We start from the raw sequence: 16,825 nt of genomic DNA on the forward strand, positions 1-16,825 counted from the left end.
AGGACAACACACAGACCCATCCCCGAGTGAGGACGACTCGAACCTCCGACAGGGAAAGCCGAGTCAAATTAACGCATCAGTACGTTCTGGTTGTATCGTACGAAGCAATTCAGGGTCGACTGACTGCTCAAAAACTTGAATTTTTACTGTTTATTTTCTTTAGCCGGCAAACACGGAGACAACGTCACAAATTTGATGGAAATAATATGAAGAACCTGTAGAAAAAGTCACTTCCTGAAATGACAGTCGGCAATGCGAGTAAGAAATATTCAAATAATCTTATAGATCGGGCAATCACAGCTATAAAACGTGTATATAATGTGAAGGACAATCAAACAATTTAAAATTAGAGATGGTAAAATAGTCTCTATTAAACTGAGTTAAAGTCCAAATCCGCAATAGCTGTTTATTGTGTTTTCAAAAAAATGGTTCAAATGGCACTGAGCACTATGGGATTTAACATCTGAGGTCATCAGTCCCCCAGGACGTAGAACTACTTAAACCTAACTAACCTAAGGACATCACACACATCCATGCCCGAGGCAGGATTCAAACCTGCGATCGTAGCAGTCGCGCGGTTCCAGACTGTAGCGCCTAGAACCGCTCGGCCACCGTGGCCGGCTATTGTGTTTTCACTTTATGACGATCGGTTTCATATCCTGGAGGTATACGAGTATCTTCAAGTCGTATAAAACTAATGCTTCATGTGCCAAGACTTCCATGGTGCGCCGGCCGCGGTGGTCTAGCGGTTCTAGCCGCGCAGTCCGGAACCGCGCGACTGCTACGGTCCCAGGTTCGAATCCTGCCTCGGTCATGGATGTGTGTGATGTCCTTAGGTTAGTTAGGTTTAAGTAGTTCTAAGTTCTAGGGGACTGATGACCACAGATGTTAAGTCTCATAGTGCTCAGAACCATTTTTTTTTTCCATGGTGCACGTCGGCATAAAAATATCTCACTGCTCGGTAAAACCTAGAACGAACCGGCAGATGGGCATCCGATCCGCGCCAGGCGTGATCACTAATACATTTCCAAAACACGGTCAAAAGACGAGCACGGACATCACATGACAGTCCACGCATGACAGGACGAAACCATCGTCAACAACCCCCGGGGGAAACAAAGAATTAAAGGACACAATCCTTGGAAGTCGTCAACATACTAAAATGTACTGGCAGGCGTCAAATAGAACTTCACGTTACGGGTTCAGCAGTATGTGGCTAGAGCTGTAACGTGCAGTTCTATTTGATGCCTAGCTGTATATTTGTTACCCCTGGCTTGTCATGTGCTGTCCGGGCTTGTAATCTGACAGAGTTTTGATCGTGCATGGTTCGGATCGGATGCCGATCTGTCGGTTCATCCGAGGTTTTACCGAGGAGTGACATGCGCACTTGAACCTTGGAAGTCGTGACACATTAATTGAAGAAATACCTCCAGGGTATGAAACCGGTCGGCATACTCTGAAAACACATTAAACAGCTACTGCAGATTTGGACTTTCATTCAGTTTAATAGACTATTTCACTATCTCTGATGCTAAATTGATTGCCCTTCACATTATGTACAAAAAATATTCATTTCAAAGAAGTACGTGGGCGTGTTGAAAATTAATGCCTTCAACTTTTTCGATAGAAACTCTTTACGCTTTTTATATAAAATATCTTTATTAACGTTCTACGTCTTTGCTCTCCATGTCTCTGTGTTTACAGTCCTCTGACGCTGAAGGGCTCCTAACTTCACTGTGTGGCACAGCGGCGTGTGACGTAACGTTTTCGGTGCGTGAGAAACAGCGTATTGCTGTCCAGTTTCGAATTCGAAGATCTTATCCACATGTGGAATATCCTCTCCTTCAGCATGAGAATATCAGACCACACACGATCGCGGCGACACTCGGCAACAATCCGACGCCTTGGATTTACTGTCTTCGGCAATCCCTGTCTCCATCCTATTTTCATTTGTTTCCAAAACTTAAAGAACCCCATCGAGGACGTCACATTGAAAGTGATGAAGCGGTGCAAGCAGAGGTGAGGTTGTGGCTGCGCCAACAACGTCAAATATTCTATAGTGACAGTATCCTGTGCGGCTGGTCCTGGCGGAGGTTCGAGTCCTCCCTCGGGCACGGGTGTGTGTGTGTGAGTGTGTGTGCTTAGGATAATGTAGGTTAAGTAGTTTGTAAGCTTAGGGACTGATGACCTTAGCAGTTAAGTCCCATAAAATTTCACAAATATTTGAACATTTTGAACAGTATTAACAAACTACTCCCTTGTTGGGAGAAATGTGTTCGTTGCCAGGGTGACTATGTTGAGAAACAAATATGTAAACATGAAGAATTAAAATGTAGAATGTAATAACCGTTTTTGTGTAAGAAAGCTCTAAGAATATTTGCACAAAAATTCGGAGGAACTAGTTTCAGCACGCCCTCGTACATTAGTTGATAAACTTAAATCTGTACGGGAGACCAAAGAAGTGGCTCTGAACTCTGGTTCAGGAAATAATAATTTTTATTCCGATAACATTCAGCTATGAACAGGAAAAATATTCTGCGACCATGTCAAAAACTTACACTGAGGTGACAGCAGTCGTGGAATACCTGCTAATATCGTGACGGATCTCCTTCTGCCCGGTACAGTTGAGCATCTCGACATGGCATGGATTCAACAAGTCTTTAGAAGGCCCCTGCAGAAATATTGATCCACACTGCTAGTATAGCCGTCCGTAAGTCCGAAAGTGTTGCCGATGCAATAGTTTATACACGTACTGACCTATCGATTATGTCCCTTAAATGTTCGGTAGGGTTCACGTCGCGCGATGTGGCTGCCAAACAATGCCCTCGAATTGTCCAGAATGCTCTTCAAACCAGTCGCAAACAACTGTTGCCACCACCAGCTTGTACAGAGTCCTGCTGGCAGTTTCGGTCCATGACTTCGTGACGTCTGCATCACACTCGAAACCCATCGTCAGTTCTTACCAATCAAAATCGGGATTCATCTGTCATGGTTTTTCAGCCGTCTAGGGTCCGACCGATATGGTCACGAGTCCAGGATAGGTGCTGGGAGCGATGTCGTGCTGTTACCAAAGGCACTCGCGTCGGTCGTCTGCTGCTATAGCCGTTTAAAGCCAAATTTCGTTCCATTGTCTTGACTGATACGATCGTCGTAACCTCCTACATCGATTTCTGCGGCTATTTCACGCATTGTTGATTGTCTGTTAGCCCTGACAGGTCTTGGCCCTTGAGTGAACGCCACCAGCCACTGCGTTGTCATGGTCAGAGGCAATGGCTGAAATTTGGTATTTCGGTCTCCGTCCAGCACGCAGTTGTAATCTGCCAGTAAGTATCATATCAGCGCACAGTCCGCTGCAGAGTGAAAATCTCATTCTGGAAACATCCCCCAGACTGTGGCTACGCCAGGTCTCCGCAATATCCTTTCTTTCAGGAGTGCTAGTTCTGCAAGGTTCGCAGGAGAGCTTCTGTAAAGTTTGGAAGGTAGGAGACAAGGTACTGGCAGAAGCGAAGCTGTGAGGATGGGGTGTGAGTCGTGCTTGGGTAGCTCAGATGGTAGAGCACTTGCCCGAGTTCGAGCCTCGGTCCGGCACACAGTTTTAATCTGGCAGGAAGTTTCCTGCAGGACTGTCCATAAAACCGTAAGAGTATGAGGGGGTGGAGATCTCTTCTGAGCAGCACGGCAACCCAGATGTGCTCAATAATGTTCATGTCTGGATAGTTTGGTGGCCAGCGGAAGTATTTAAACTCAGGAGAGTGTTCCTGGAGCCACTCTGTAGCAATTCTAGACGTGTGGGGTGTCTCTCGCGTACGTGTCACCCGCCAGGGTCGTTTCTACACGTATCAGGGGTCCCGTAGCACTCCAACTGCACACGCGCCACGCCACTGCAGAGCCTCCACCAGCTTGAACAGTCTGCTGCCGAGATGCAGGAGCCATGGATTCATGGGGTTGTCTCCACATCCATACACGTCCGTCCGCTGGTTGCAATTTGAAACCAGACTCTTGCGACTACGCAACACGTTTCCAGTCATCAACAGTTCAATGTCGGTGTCGACGGGCCCAGGCGAGGCGTAAAGCTTTGTGTCGGCGAGGCGTAAAGCTTTGTGTCGTGCAGTCATCAAGGGTACAAGAGTTGGCCTTCGGCTCCGAAAGCCCATATCGACGACGTTTCGTTGAAAGGTTCGCACGCAGACACTTCTTGATAGCTCAGGACTGAAATCTGCAGCAATTTGCAGAGGGGTTGCACTTCTGTCACGTTGAACGGTTCTCCTCAGTCGTCTTTGGTCCCGTTCTTGCACAAACTTTTACCGGTTGCAGCGATGTCGGAGATATGATGTTTTATCGGCTTCCTGATATTCACGGCACACGCGTGGAATGGTCGTACGAGAAAATCTCCACTTCATCGCTACCTCAGAGATGCTGTGTCGCCGGCCGTGTGGCCGAGCGGTTCTAGGCGCTTCAGTCTGGAACCGCGCTGCTGCTACGGTCGCGGGTTCGAATCCTGCCTCTGTCATGAATGTGGATGATATCGTTAGTTTAGTTAGGTTTAAGTAGTTCTAAGTCTATGGGACTGATGACCTCAAATGTTAAGTCCCATAGTGCTTAGAGCCATTTAATGCTGTGTACCATCGCTCGTGCGCTGACTATAGCACCACGTTCAAACTCAATTAAATCTTGATAAACTACCATTGTAGCAATAGTAACCGATTTAACAACTGCACCAAACACTTGTTGTCTTATATAGGCGTTGTCGAGAGCAGTGCCGTATTCTGAATGTTTACACATCTCTGTATTTGAATAAGCTTGCCTATGCCAGTTTCTTTGGCGCTTCGGTGTACTGCTCAGATTATCCTTACTGACCGCCGTCCTAGGGAAGACTCAAGATAACCTGCCCCGTCGCCGCGGTTTACGCAGCAACCCAGAAGGACTCAGAGGGCTTAAGCAGTTTCTGCCTGTACCAGCCTCACAATGGATGCTGACCAGTGGCCACCATTGCCTCTCTGACCCAACAGAGCCGTATTCAAAACTCTACACAAAGGTTGGCTAACTGCAAGTAAGGAAACCTGATGTGCCAGCTACAGACAAACCACACATGCATGCCTCTACTCGACAATGAGGACAGAAAAGATATGACACGAATATATGATAAAGGATTACACAATTACATACAGAACATAGTTACGAATTTGAAACTGAAAAAGACATTATCCTTTGACGTAGAAAAGCCGCTGTAAAATCAGGTACTCTCGACCATCTTTCTCTCCAGGAAAAGTCATACCGAACACTTGGGTGGTTAAGAATTGTGGCAAAACCGACGGTTTCTTTCCATGGGGACGTATCACTCTGCTAGTGCCGTTCTGTAGTACCGACCTATCCGAACGTGGAAATCATGTTGTGCTCTGCGGGGGTGCTATCAGACCTTCTGGTTTCCTCAGTGTAGACGACACTGCGCTCTCACTGTATATGCGTGCACCTCTGACAGCTTTTACTGCGTCCTTAGTGGACCCTGCCAATCCTGGATCCTGCGCCCATTCCCGAAAACTGGTTTGATGCCTCGTCGGCGTAGCACCTTGCCTACTCCTGACGCCCTTGACGTAAGGTAAGCGCACCACCGGCCGCTCTTCTTTTATTTCATTCTCTGCATGTGGCGTCCTACTGAAGCAGCTGTTCTCGTTGTTCTACTGTCGCATCCGCTGACTCGCAGATCTTATGCAGCTCTTTCAGTTCTTAAACGCATGTCACAAAGAAAAGACACTGTTGAGGATCAGCAGCTGTACGAAATATTTCAAACTTAAAATTCATTGACATCGGCTGTTTTAAGTATAGATCTTGTTGTGAGCAGGCGAAACTAGAATTTGAAGCCATTTTGACTATTTTTCGACCGTGACTGTCTCAAGAAATATTTAAAGGTTTTTTTTTAATTATTGCTACCAGTCACAAACTTTATCAACTATTGTATTACTTATTTATTTAGCGACATGTTTCGATAGTTATACCTCATCTTCAGGCTAAATGGCATTACAAAAACAACTTTACAAAAAGGTCATACTGATATTACATAGTCTTTTCGTAAATGCTGTGGTCATCCAGCAATGCTGTGGTCATCCAGCATTTACGAAAAGACTGTGTAATATCAGTATGACCTTATTGTAAAGTTGTTTTTGTAATGCCAGTTAGCCTGAGGATGAAATTTAACCCTCGAAACATGTCGCTAAATAAATAATTAATACAATAGTTGACAAAGTTTGTGACTGGTAGCGGTAACTAAAAAAACCATTTACAGGCGAAACTACTTTGTTCCAGCCGTAAATGTCGATTCTTTGATTGCTCTAGGAGAAAGCTCATCAAACTAGGGCACATGAAATATTAGTTCACTTCATTATTACATAACTGAATGAAAGACTTACTTAACTTTGACACACTCCTTTGCCACAGGATTGCTTGATAATTTACATCTGTCATTGACCCTGAAAGCTTCATTTGATGCAGAAGTAAATAAAGTGTTCTGTTGCAGTAGTAGATGCGAGGCTGCCGCTGTGCTGAGATGGAAGGCGTGCTATTCAGGAGCGCCTCCCATACGTCTTTGCTGATTGCAGCGATATCTCGCTAACGCCTGTGGTACCGATTCGCGTTGCCGAGTTTTTTTGTGGTAGCGTGATCTCTGGACATTACCACAGATCTACTACCTAATAGAGGTACATGAAAATCTGTGCCAGACCAGAGATCTACATGGAAGTTTGGCTCGGTATACGGAGCGTGCACTGGGAGCTATAGTCGCTAAGCCGATCATTCGCCAGAAGCGGGAAATCCAGGTTCTATTCCCGGTCCGGCACAGATTTACATATGTCGCTATTGAGTAGTAGATTTACACCTAACGCAGCCGGGAATTCGTTTTCAGCAAATAAAGTTCAAATTCTTTCAATTCTTATTTTATACTGCTCCTATGAAAAACCAAAGATACATAAGTTCCATCAGCATATTAACAGAATACATAAGAAAATATTGCTCTAGAAGTTGGACCATTATGGAAGCGGAGAGTAACTCACAATTGGTTCACCTACTACTTCAGCAAAAGGCAGCAAAAGGTCATTATTCACAATGTTGATAATGGCTGTGATGTGGGATCTGAGTGGTGTACTGTTAAGTGGGGGGTGCCCCAGGGATCAGTGTTGGGGCTGCTCCTGTTCCTTATTTATATAAATGATATGTTCTCTAGTATTAAGGGGAACTCTAAAATATTTCTGTTTGCTGATGACACTAGCTCGGTAGTAAAGGACTTTGTGTGCAACATTGGCTCGGTTTCAAATGGTGCAGTACATGACCTCAGTTCATGGCTTGTAGAAAATAAGCTAACGTTAAATCACAGTAAGACTCAGTTTTTACAGTTTCTAACACACAATTCAACAAAACCTGACGTTTTAATTTCAGAGAACGGGCATATGATTAGTGAAACTGGACAGTTCAAATTTCTAGGTGTTCAGATAGATAGTAAGCTGCCGTGGAAAGCCCACGTTCAGGATCTGGTTCTTAGACTTAATACTGCCATTTTTAGTATTCGAACGGTATTAGAAGTGAGTGATATTTCGACACGAAAATTAGTTTACTTTGCTTAGTTTCATTCGCTTATGTCGTATGGTATTATATTTTGGGGTAACTCTTCCCATTCTACAAGGATATTTTTGGCCGTTCGGGCAATAAGTGGTGTGAGTTCACGAACCTCTTGTCGATCTCTGTTCACGAGTCTGGGATTTCGACATTGGCCTCTCAGTATGTATATTCCTTATTGTCGTTTCTTGTTACCAATATTAGTTTATTCCCAAGAATAAGCAGCTTTCACTCGGTTAATACTCGGCAGAAATCATACTTGCATTTGGATCGGACTTCCTTAACTCTTGTGCAAAAAGGTGTGCAGTACACTGCTGCATCCATTTTCAATAAGCTGCCACTTGAATTCAAAAATCTTAGCAGTAATCCGCGCGCTTTCAAATGGAAATTGAAGAGTTTCCTCATGGGTCACTCCTTCTGTTCTGTCGAGGAGTCCTTGAAAAATTAAGCTGATTCTTATTGTATTGCTGACAGCGTTTACTTGAACTCATGGATTGACGTTTTTCATGTTCATGAACATTTATTTTTATCTGATATTACTTTTATGCTGTAATTTCATGTACTGACACGTTCCATGACCTTGGAGGGTTGCTCCTCAATTTGGTCCTAAGGAACTTGACGTGTAAATAAAAAATAAAAAAAATAAAACATCTGGTTCACGTTATAACAAGAAAGCAATGAGCTAATTCCATTCCTCGACTTGGAAGCGTACAAAACTCCCAACTGCGAACTTGGGGACGAGGTCTATTGAAAACCCATCCACACCTATCGGTCCCACCATCACCAGCGTCTTTTATAAGACGACGGGATAGTACACTCAAAATGATGATAATGAGACCTCGTTAAAATTTTTTTTCGACGTCCATGCCCTTTTCAAATACCTAGATCATGTACCACACCAAAAACACTACTTTTATCCATTGCTGTCAGTGTTTCTTCCATGCTATGTTGTCAAAAACTGACATTCTGGGCCCTTGGCTGTGTACAAAATATAGGTTGGCTCTTACATAGAAGGTAACAGCAACCAGCCATTTTTTACAATGCTGTTTATTTATTTAAACAGCAATTTTCTCCGCCCAGGGACTGGGTGTTGTGCTGTCCTCATCATCATCCTATCATCCTCCTCGACTGCAGGTCGCCGAAGTGGCGTCAGGTTGAAAGACCGGCACCCAGCGAACGGTCTGCCTGACAGGGGGCCCTAGCCATACGACTAAATAAATTTAAACAGCGCCGTTACCGGTTTCGAACCAACGATTCATCTTCAGCAGGCTAGTTCACGTTTTAGATTAGCTTTCGTCTTTTGTTCCCCCAGCTGACGAAATTTCCTTGGGGTGGTGGCGCCGATGAAAAATCCGCACCATTATGATCCATTGCAGACTGCTTGTGATCTTGCAGCAGCGAAAACAGTATGATATATGCACATAGTGTAAAGCATCACTCACACACTAAGAAGTTTCCTCATTGATGACCATTGGCTGGCGAAACCTGTGCCCACTGGAATCGGGAGGCAATTACAGGACGATGGATGCGAAATGGAACAATAAAATGATTAAAAAAGAAACGTGAAACTTCGTAATGCGTGAATGGTGCTTTACATTACGTGCATTCTTCTTCTTCTTCTTCTTCTTTCGCTTACGCCATAGTCCCGCAGCGATTGCAGGATCGGTGTGGTTACAACGGATTTGGCAATGTTAGTGTTAGGGATGGCCGGATGCCCTTCCTGCCGCCTCCCTGTACCCTCAGGGATGGAATCAGCGTACCCCAGCTGTCTGCATATAGTGTAAATCGCGAAATAGTGCGGACGTGTTTCAAATGTCTGCGACGCGTCTAACTGAGGCGGAACGTGGGGACCAGCCCGGTATTCACCTAGCGGCACGTGGAAAACCGCCTAAGAACCACATCCCGGCTTGCCGGCACACCAGCCCTCGTCGTTAATCCGCCGGGCGGATTCGATCCGGGGCCGGCGCGGCCTACCCGAGTCCAGGAAGCAGCGCATTAGCGCTCTCGGCTACCCTGGCGGGTAGTTTACATTATGAGCATACATATGCATAAATTATCATTGTTTGTTCCTACATTTTGTTATTATATTTCGATTTTTCTGTAAAAAGAGTAGCCCCTCATAACATTCCTCTCAACATTCAAACGCCAAACTGCCCAGCAGACAGCTATCACAACACTTGGAATTTCGGCGCTTACGTGTAAAGGACAATGACCACTCAGACGATAGTCAGTACGGGAATGAAACGCCAGGGGCGCTGCAGTAGACGCGCTTGTCTCGAGTAGCCAATTGCGACAACAAAGTCGATCGTGTAAAAGGCGCTTGAGACAGTTGAAACGTGGCTACACACGGACTACCTGTCGGTGTTCACAGTCTCTGCTCTCCCCGTACATCGAGTAGGCTATTACTAGCCTAGCCGCGCATCTGACTTCCGATGACTACCGTCATGCATACTTCATAATCAGTTCAGTCGCTGGAACAGTACCCTAGAACCGGTCGCAGTAGCGTCTTATACGGTGCGCCAGGACGACCTGCAGTACGACACTCTCAGCAATTGGTGCCAGCCGGACGTCCCTAGCGTCGGGTGTGAACGGGAAAGGCTTTATCTGGCCACGGCGGCTTCCGTTAGCCGGGCAGGGCGCAGGAAGTGACGTCGGAAGCCGGAAGCGGGACACGCGCCACTCCAGGCCGCAGCGTCTCCAGCCGGCGGCCGCGGCGCAGCTGCGACCCTCTGCGGACGTGTGGAGGACGTGGGAGACGACACGTGTGAGAGCGTGGCCGCGGCGGGCCGCAGCAGTGGGGCCTCGGTCCGCTGATGCGGGGTCTGCTGCTGTAGAACGAAGGGCGCAGCAGTGCCCCCCATGGCCTTGTGCAATAAGCATACAAGATGCCACGCTGAATTACTGATCATTATAGACACTTGTTACACTACTGGCCATTAAAATTGCTTCACGACGAAGATGACGTGCTACAGACGCGAAATTTAACCGACAGCAAGAAGATGCTGTGATATGCAAATGATAAGCTTTTCAGAGCATTCACACAAGATTGGCTCCGGTGGCGACACCTACAACGTGCTGACATAAGGAAAGTTTCCAACCGATTTCTCATACACAAACAGCAGTTGACCGGCGTTGCCTGGTGAAACGTTGTTGTGATGCCTCGTGTAAGGAGGAGTAATGCGTACCATCACGTTTCCGACTTTGATAAACGTCGGATTCTAGCCTATCGCGATTGCGGTTTATCGTATCGCGACATTGCTGCTCGCGTTGGTCGAGATCCAATGACTGTTAGTAGAATATGGAATCGGTGGGTTCAGGAGGGTAATACGGAACGCCGTGCTGGATCCCAACGGCCTCGTATCACTAGCAGTCGAGATGACGGGCATCTTATCCGCATGGCTGCAACGGATCGTGCAGCCACGTCTCGATCCCTGAGTCAACAGATGGGGACGTTTCCAAGACGACAACCTTCTGCACGAACAGTTCGACGACGTTTGCAGCAGCACGGACTATCAGCTCGGAGACCATGGCTGCGGTTACCCTTGACGCTGCATCACAGACAGGAGCGCCTGCGATAGTGTTCTCAACGACGAACCTGGCTGCACGAATGGCAAAACGTCATGTTTTCGGATGAATCCAGGTTCTGTTTACAGCATCATGCTGGTCGCATCCGTGTTTGGCGACATCGCGGTGAACGCACATGGAAGCGTGTACTCGTCATGACGATTAGAACTATTATGGAACGTGCGGGGTCTTTTCCTTTAAAATCCATAACCTTAGGCATTCTGTGAGTAGACAGACCCAGCCAATGTACTCCTCCTTTCGTCTGCCTCTTGTAATATTATAAGGTCATCAGAGACCGCAAGGAATTAGTTTAGATATCTGGTCCTGTTTTAATGCTTCATTTCAATTTGTTTTTCCTTTGACTAACGATGTCGTCAATACGGAAAGAATTGTGGCCAATAAGCTACACCCACATCGTGCAACTTATATTAACTGTTGTAGTGCCCGTCTTCTCTCTATTAATTTTGTTTCTTCGTATGGGATTTTAATGACTTGTTATGTGCTAGGGGTAACGCTCGTCAAATATTATGACTAACCGGTTGATATCTGCTAGGGGTGCGCTCGTCTTTCTAACGTACGCCATCAAATATTATCACTAACCGGCTTCAACTTGTCAGGTGGTGCTGAACTTCTCTGTAAAACTATTGTGGTGCTGAGAGATTAGCGTCCCTGAGGGAAACGATACCTTGAAATATGCTAAACGTAGCATTGCTATCCTAAATGAAATTGAGGAAGAATTACATGGTATGTTTGCAGCATGGTACTGGGTTGGTGTCCACAGCTCTCCCTCCTAATTTCACACTGATGATAATTTTTTCATAGTCAATTTAATTACGAATACTAATTAAGGATGCGAAAGACGATGAATAAGGTAATCTTGATTCTGCATGTAGTTGATCTCACGAGATATGTCTGCTGGATCTGCGCACAAAACACGTGTGCATTCAGAGCCAATATGGCTGACTTTGCGACACATTTCACAGGATAAGTGTACATGGTGAGGCCTCTGGCAGGTTGGGTTTTGCATCTCGAAGCTTCTTGGTGCACTGATACTTCCGCTGAAACTTACTTTACGACACAGTTTCGCAGCGAGGATACATCTTTACTGCAAGAAAGGGACTGTTCATTTACACGAGAAGGAAGGGCTGCGAGTGGGCAGAGGCTCTGGGGGTTGGCGAATAGCAAAATAATCCACAAGATTTTTATATTTTACAAGCGCAGCAAAAGGGGCATGGCAAGGTGCATAAATAAACTTTATTAAGCTGCCGAATACTTACAGATAATGATTTATTCAAAATAGTAACTGTTCATCAGTTAAGAGAGGCGTAATGATGCAGTGGACAGGAAATAGGTGGTGGAACGGTGAGCGGTTGGATTAGCTAATAAACACATAATGCTCTAAAACGCATTTATTACAGAGAGAATTTTCCAGAGGGAAAACGGGATCATGTATGCAACCGACTTAAACAAGGAAGCATTACAGAAGAAAACTCAGTCACAACTTCTCACTGAATCTTGAAACGCTCAATTAAACTCCGGAAAAGTACTCCGGCTACAAGTCAAAGAGATGACACAGTGACAAAATTTACTAGTGAACAATGTACAGCTGCAATACAGTGAACCGACCGAGGTGGCGCAGTGGTTAACACACTGGACTCGCATTTGTGAGGACGACGGTTCAATCTCGCGTCCGGCCATTCTGAGTCAGGATTTCCGCGATTTCCCTAAATCGTTTCAGGCAAATGCCGGGCTGGTTCACTTGAAAGGGCGCGGCCGATATCCTTCCCCATCCTTCCCTGACCCGACGAGACCAATGACCTTGCAGTTTGGTCTCCTGCCCCAAATCAACTCCCCCAACCAACAAAAAGACACTATCAAAGCCAAAAAGCAGTTAGAAGCTTATACAGCATTCTAAACGAATTACTTTCGTAGCCACTTACAGAAATCAATTTCACACATCAGTAAGGCTGCACATTGTCTCAAGAATTACCTTAATAACTGGTTCAGGCATCACGCCCAGAACCAGCGCGTGTAGCTACTGGCATCAGAGGATGGAGTAATTACACGTACCGATAACAAGCGACCAGTAAGGCACGACACACATAACGCTCGTCAGCCATCAGCACAAACTCTAGGATTTACAACCACAATAATTAAGCTACCTGGAACACATGAAAGAAATACACTGTTTAAAAGGAACCCGTTCAGATGTCCACAGTCCCACAAATGAATAAAATTTACGTATGTTTTTGGATAGGGTCCGCCTTTAGCAAAACACAATTTTGTTTTTTAACCCAAACATGTTTCACTGCAGTTGTAGCATCTTGTAACCTCCCCACAAAAAATTTAAATATGACAATATTTAATTATGAATGCTAATGGACATCGCGCTAAGTGTAACCTCTCCACTGAAATTTTAAAGACAGAAATAATAAATGAATGGGAGCCAAACGTAACCTCCCTAGCAATTAAATTTAATGACAATAAAAAATGAGAATCGCAATCTGACTCAAATATAAGTTCTTCACCAAAAAAATTAAAGTCCATTCAGTGATAAGAAAATCTGTGATAATGATAATTCAATTAAACCGAAATATCGGTCTTTGGCCCTGTGCAAAAATCAGAATTAAATTCTTACCTCATTGTAACTGCTAGTCAAATTTCTGCTCTTATTCTTGCGCACGGCTTGGAGGAACTGCATTGCAAATAATAATATTCTTTTTTTTTTGTAATTTAACTGAAACTTTTCTTTAAGGGAAGTGGAACGAAATCGTTAGTTCAATTAAATAAATTTTTTTTGTAAAATTGCTTTTGAAATCAAAATTATTATTGGGGCACTTGTTGAAAATTAATTACAATAAATAAACTTTACATTACCTGATGATTACCTTAATTAATAATATACCTCAGTCAGCCTCTTGACCAGAATGCCATGTCGACGCTCGCCGACTCCTCACACACACAACTCCACTCGACTGCTATTACCGACATACTGCACGCAACTGAACAGAGCTACTGCTCGCAACACTCGCGCGGTCAAGCGCAGACTAACTACGATAATAGGCTCTCTGGTCAAAGATTTTAACGTGCCTCACCATCGCTGCTACGTTACATACGTGTTTCAATCTTCAGTCGGCTTTTATTTTTCATCTGTTAAAGATAAAGAGTGTACTTTGCTGTTTGTGTACATGTAGCTATTAGTTTTTAAATCGTAATTACAGAAATTTTAAATAAAGCAAATAAATTATGAATTCATACAATTTTTTTGCACATGGTGTGGTTTTTCTGATGTGTTGTGTTTCTACAGTGACCGTTTTGTTCCACAGTTTGTCATCTGCAACCACTTATACCTTAAAGTAGATAAATTGTTTAAGCCAAAACTACGATTTGAAAACTTGTTATTTCTATGCCTGAAGTTATTTAACTATATGTGTGTGTCTGTTTGCATAATGTTTCACTTACATTTTCTTTTTGTTCACCTTCATCATTGTCCAACACTTTATATTGAGTTGGCACTGTAACTGCCACTGTCGCTGTTTCACTGTTTACCAGCTGTAAAAACAAACATGGCGGGCAGTGGAAAAGTTGGAGGAGGTGTAACAACAAGATGGCTGACACTGGAACAGTTGAAGGTGTTCCTGACGGCTGTTCTGAATCTTTCAGAGGTGTCTGTGATTTTTTTTTTTGTGTGTGTTTGTGAAAAGGGGGACAGAGAGAGAGAGAGAGAGAGAGAGAGAGAGAGACATTGGGTTTTAGGATTTGTGTGTGTGTGTGTGTGTGTGTGTGTGTGTGTGTCACTATAGAAACACAACACATCAGAAAAAGCACACCATGTGCCAAAAAATTGTATGAATTCATAATTTATGTGTTCTTTTTTAAATTTCTGTAATTACGATTTAAAAACTAATAGCTACATGTGTACAAACAGCAAAGTACACTCTTTATCTTTAACAGATGAAAAATAAAAGCCCACTGAAGATCCTGCAACTACAGTGAAACATGTCTGGGTTAAAAAACAAAAATTTTGTTTTGCTAAAGGCGGACCCTATCCAAAAACATACGTATTATTAAAGTAAACGCGGAAGAACCGAGCTTCAACCCCAAGATGATGAATAAAATTTAATTGCTTGGACTTTAGCAGCTATCGTACTGATAAGGAACTGATTCAAAATGATCATTTAAATGCATCAACTGTTCTGACCAGTGCCTTACACAATTATTTAACCACTGTGTTATCTGTCACAAAACTTGTCCGCGCTCAGCAGACTTGAATTACCTCACAAGTATCAGGACAGGTTTTATCACATTCCGGATAACTACACTCAACTCGTTCCCGTACTGTCTTCCGTTTTATTTAAAGGCTAAACCTCACGGTCGCGGATAGCTAGAGTGCGATAAGACTGGTAGGTTTCACTGTAAGAATAACAATTTCGCAAGGAAATTTATCAGAGGTCACCATTAAAGAAAGGAAGTCTCTGCAACAAGCGAACAAATCAAGTGGATCCACAAGATACTCACGATGGAGGTGAGAAGTCACCATCGCACTGCCATATAGCAACAGCCATGGCTCCTCCTGAGGCATGCGGTAGAAGTTTCCGTCCGCTATGGCCCTGGCAACTCTCTCGCCGCGACGCGCTACAAAACGTAAGGGCAATAGAGGCGTGCTCCATCCGTTCGTCACTCAAGTCTTCTTGCGCCGGCCGAAGTGGCCGTGTGGTTAAAGGGGCTACAGTCTGGAACCGCAAGACCGCTACAGTCGCAGGTTCGAATCCTGCCTCGGGCATGGATGTTTGTGATGTCCTTAGGTTAGTTAGGTTTAACTAGTTCTAAGTTCTAGGGGACTAATGACCTCAGCAGTTGAGTCCCATAGTTCTCAGAGCCATTTGAACTCAAGTCTTCTTGACAATAGTACTTATAAATGAAACCCGGTCACTAGTGTAAAGTAACGGGAACAATTTTATTAACTCGAAAATGTAGTTATACACAGTACACGTACGCAAAAGTAGTCGCCAAAACTGTTTGGCACATTTATCCCATTATGACACTAACCGGTCGATTCCATCCTTGAAGAAGCTAGTAGGCTGTGTCGGATCCAGGCCTGGACCCAGTCACACACTTCGTCGTCCATTGCTAATCGATGTCCGCGAATAGCTTGTTTTAGAGGTCCAAACACATGAAAGTCACACGGTGTTCCAGCGTTTCCCACCGAAACTGCTGTAGTGTCGTCTTCACCGCACTGGCTGTGTGTGAGCGGGCATTATCATGCAGGAGGATAACTCCATTGGACAACATGCCTCGGCGTTTCGACTCGATGGCTCGTCTAAGGTTCTGTAAAGTGGCTTGATAGCGCTGGGCATTGATGGTGGTTCCCCGTTCCAGGAACTCGACAAGCAGTGGACCCTTGTGGTCAACAGAGAAGGACGTCTTGACCTTGCCAGAACTGGCGTGCACGGCCTTTTCTTTGGAGGTGGTGAAGTCACATTGTGGGGCGGCGGTTAGAAAATTTACTGTGGTATAAATGTTTGAATGTTGAAACACTTCACGGCCGATTAACCATATGTGGGGCGGCGGGTGGAATTAATTGTTATATAAGTGTTCCTATTATTTATGCTGTTGTTTTGCCGTTCTCAACACTGGCTCTCTAACTACAATATTGGCA

The sequence above is a fragment of the Schistocerca americana genome, chromosome 1 (assembly GCF_021461395.2).
Source record: "Schistocerca americana isolate TAMUIC-IGC-003095 chromosome 1, iqSchAmer2.1, whole genome shotgun sequence".
NCBI classification, from domain to species: Eukaryota; Metazoa; Arthropoda; class Insecta; order Orthoptera; family Acrididae; genus Schistocerca; species Schistocerca americana.